The following is a 4598-nucleotide window of genomic DNA, read 5'->3' as shown; positions in this document are numbered from 1 at the left end:
CCTGGGCTCGCGTAAGGGACGTTCCTCTGAGCCCCAGAATTTGTCCCAGGATGTGCACAGCTGAGTGCTGAGGTGGTCTAGTTATGTACGCACCTTAGGATTTCTGTTCATTTGGCACTTACAGGATGGTTTTCCTCTGAGAGGTGGAGGCCGAGGGTCTTGTCAAGGTTTTGCCTTTATGTGTTATTGTCTTTAATTCATGTTTTCATTTTTTAATGTAAATTAATACTGTGGAAGAGCTGAGTGCCGTAAGCTTATAGACATGCTTTTTAGACATAGGCTTGAAAGGCTGCACTTTTCCTCCATTTATACTTTTATAACTAATGTTTTGCCTCTCTAAAATACGCTGCTAATTTGTTCTAAGACCTGGCAATGTATTCTGTTCGTCTTTAAATACCTGGAAAAGTTCTTTTTATTGCTATGCAGGAGGGAATGTACTTCTCAAACTCTTCTCCTTTCTTCTTTCGGTGTTGGAGACTTCTTTGGTTCTGCAATCTATTTTTATTTTCAACAGTGGTATTTACTTTCTTTTCCATTACACAAGACTAATAGAAAAAGAACTAAACTGTGGTCATACAGGTGAGTGTTTCTGTGCTCCCTAAAAGAGCTTCCTTCTCCTGCTGTTTGGCACATCTGTCATAACCAGTGGGGATATTTCATTCTGATAAGTTTAGATATTTCCATCCAGTTCAGTGAGAGTTTTCTGTTCAAAAGACCTGTACAGTATTTTGAATTAAATGTCACACGATAGCTTTGTTTGACCCACCACTATCAAGCGATTGCTGATATTTTTTGTCAACTAAGAAAACCAGACTGACATTCACTAATTCATTCCTTCTGTTTCTTAGCTCTGTACAACAGCTTTTGGAAGAGGAGAACCGGTATCTTCTGGACTAGTGAGTCATGATTATTTTTATTAATTAAGGGTGATCAAAGAAGCACTTTTAAAGGAGGACATGTGTTTTGATTACATTAATGGCAAAGGTAGGTAATCTGTTGACATAATTAAGACAGCTATGGATCTGGGGTGAGGTGTGATTTGAAGGAGGTGCAGTGATGTCTTGTAGATCTGAGGAGTGAAATGTGTATTTGGAAGTAGCCATCATCCCACTAATAATTCTTTACATAGAGATGTATTTTGAAGCCGTGCTTGCAGGTATGCGACTGTGATAAAAGCAAGATCGCTGCAGCACAGAGCCCTGCTCTTCTACCGTTCCCCCTTGGTACCTGCAGAGGTCTTTCTAAGCTAATACTTCCCTTGCTGCCAAGATGTTGGGGTACCAAATGGGACAGTGCTGATGGTGCGCGGTGCACAGATGCCGGATGCATCTGAATGTGTAAGTAATAGGTGTGCAGCTGAACAGCGCATCTCCCCGAGAGCGAGGCGTGGCGAGGTGCAGTGCATTCGGCCGGGTTTACTGCAGGTAGCGCCGTGCCGGGCTGCAGCCAGCCCCGGCTTCGCCAGGGACGCGCCCGGCGCAGCCGCTCCGCCCGGGGAGCGCGGCGGGCAGGTGCCCCGGCGCCGCGTGACCCGCTCGCCTCTGTTTGGGTTCGCGAAGCGAAAGCGACGTCGCGACCCGACCGTGACCCCAAGCACCCCGGGGCCGGCGGGAGGCGGCCAGGGGGCCCGGAGCTGCAGCCGCGGGGCCGGCAGCGCACGGGCAGCGCCCGGGCACCGTGGGAGCGCGCAGCGCCGGGGCGCACGGGCAGCGCAAGGGGACCCCGGCGAGCCGCCGGCGGGCGCAGGCGGGCCGGGACCGGGACCGGGGCCGGGGCCGGGGGCGGCGGAGGCGCCGCAGAAGCCGCCCTACTCCTACGTGGCGCTGATCGCCATGGCCATCCGGGAGAGCCCGGAGCAGCGGCTGCCGCTGAGCGGCATCTACGCGTACATCGCGGGGCGCTTCCCCTACTACCGCGGCGGGCAGAAGGGCTGGCAGAACAGCGTCCGCCACAACCTCAGCCTCAACCCCTGCTTCCGCCGCCTGCCGCGCCGCCCCGGCCCCGGCCCCCGCCGCCCCGCGCGGCCGCGGAGAAATTTGAAAGGAAACGCGTTTAATGTTGACTAATTTTTGAGCGTGGGATTAATTTAGTTGACGTTTGCGGGCCTGTTCGGGGAGCACTGACACTTCCCAGGACCCCCGGCGCCGTGTAAGGTTTCTTCGGCGGGATTAAATATGTATAATTCTGTATAGTTAATACACTGGAAAACAAAGGGGCGAAGAACTACTTAAAATTGTTCTCGTCCAAATGCCGTTCCAGCCCTCTGCCCAGACCCTGAAATTTTGCTGCCTAAGTGGGTTTGTCTTGGGGATGTGTTTTGAAATGGAATCGCAAATGAGAGTAATTATTATTTTTATTTTAAGTGGAGAGGTTCAGTTTTGGAAAGAATGCGGCTAGGGGGATGGGAGAGGTGAAGGCAGCAAACGCCACTGTAGGCCAATCCCCCCTTTCTCAGTTTCAGTTTTTAATTACTTAATGCTGAATCGCACAGTGCTTATCTAAATATTTGCAAATGCTCTTTCCTATTGATTCCTCTGAATAAACTGTTCTCCTCTCCTTCGGAGGCAAAGCAATTCGTACTCTTTTGAAACTAAATCTCCAGAGGAGAGTACGCGTTTGTGTGCGGGTACGTGTACGTGTGTATGTGTGTGTGTGTATCTACACGTATGTGTGTATTGCGTACACACATTTTTAGTGTGAATTATTTATAAATTGGGTTTGGTTTTTTGAAATTCTTAAACTCCCTCCCCCCCCCCTTTTTTTTTGGACTCTGAGAAAGGTCTGCTTCAAGCTGTGCTTTAAGCTGCTCTTGGGTATGTCCTGCACTTTGTGTGGATCTGTAATACGTAGATATCTGCCTTGTCTGTCTGTCCGTCTTTCTCCTCTTCTCACTCCTGTTTAATATGGAGCAATTTTCTGGAGGCTCGGTGACTCCCTCCTTAGGGTCACATTGAGTTCGAATCTGACTGAAGGTGCAGGAATCCTGCAACGGGGGAAATAAGAGAATAGAGAGAATGGGGTCAAGTTGGCTGCTTAGAGGCCAAAACTCCCACAGCTGCCTTTAAAAATATATATATAATATTTGGCTTTCCTCGCCATATTACAAATTGCAGCCTCCCCTTTCAGGTATTTGCTTTACAGCTTAAAGCTTTCTCTTCCTTTTGCCCCCCTCTTGTCCCCCTCCCTTTTTAAGGGAGAAAGGGAGAAAAAAAAAAAAGGAGGGAAAATAAAAGGAAAAGAAATGGGGGGGGGGGAAGGGGAAAAAATAAAACCCATTGAGTTTAGGCAAATAAGGTTTGGTCTCCGTATCCTATTACAAAGCACTTTGAATATGCAAGACATCACACAAGACCAGTTATTCCAGTTACGACAAACTTAAAAAGAGAGAAAAGAGAGGCATGTTTAGATTGTAATTTGTTAGAGCAGGAATCGTATTTAAAACTCTCGTCTTTTAATTTTTTTTTCCAGCCTTGCATTGTATCCAGCCTTTTTCTGGTTTTTTTTTTTAATATATATTATTATTATTATTAAAATCTTTCAGTTGAGTTTAGGAAGACTGCTGCAAGCAACACATTTTCTGTATTTTTGTTCCTGTATCTTGGAGGAGAGTTGGCAGGGATTCTGTGGTTTGCAGTTACACAATATGTTATCATGTTTTTAATCACTAAATCATTGCAGTGGTTATAGATTTACAGTCTTAGGGTATTACAGAGAGGAGCAGCGGAGACTCTGTGTGCTCGAACATAGGAGAGCATGCAGCGAACATGCCGGTGAACTTTGGCTGGGAATCGTTCCCCTGCCGCGTTGCGAAGGCGGCGAGAGCGTGCATTTCGGCATCGTCCGTCCGCGCACTTCAGGAAAGTTTGTTTAAATCTCCCGATAGGGCAGGAATTCGGATGGGTATTACGCGAGAGCTGTCATGCGGCGCTGGCGGTAAGCTCTCGGCGGCCGGGAATGGGGACGGGGACGGGGCCCGGTCTGGCCACCTGCGCCGGGCCGGGCCCTGCAGCGCCCGCTGCTCCTGCTTCCCCGTCGTTATGTAACGGAGCCCGTGGCAGCATTAAAAATTCAGCATTACAAGGCGATCGCGATGCTCCCTCATTAGGGAGCGCTGTCTGGTCCGGCAGCAAGTGCGACGCGGAGCCCGGGCGGCGCGGCGGGGGCTCCCCGGCTCCCGCGGATGCCGCGGGACCCGGCTCCCGCTCCGCCGGCTGCCGAGGGGCCGCTTCCCTCGCCGCTCCCAGGGTCCCGTCCGGCCCAGGCCCCGCTCYGCCGACAGCCTCGGCCAGAAACAAAAGCAAACAAAAGAAACGGAGGGGGGAGAAACTCCGCTTCTGGCTGCGGAGGTTGCTTTGCTGGATGTTTTTATTTTTATTTCCCCCCCCCCCTTTTTTTGAACGCCGTCATTTTAGGAAGTGCGGGCATTGGGAAGTTTGCTCCGGCCCCTGCGCAGCGGCGGTGACAGCCGGCTGGACACGGACCCCGGGCAGCCCCGTCCCCCCCGGCGCTGCCTTTTGTTCCCGGCCGACGGAGCCGAGCGGAGGCAGCGCCGGGAGCCCCGGCTGCCCCGGCACCTCGGGGCGGCCTTCGGGGGCCGC

This window comes from Apteryx rowi, unplaced genomic scaffold, assembly GCF_003343035.1.
Source record: "Apteryx rowi isolate R43461 unplaced genomic scaffold, aptRow1 scaffold_38, whole genome shotgun sequence".
Taxonomy (NCBI): domain Eukaryota; kingdom Metazoa; phylum Chordata; class Aves; order Apterygiformes; family Apterygidae; genus Apteryx; species Apteryx rowi.
This window is presented reverse-complemented; position numbering follows the sequence as displayed.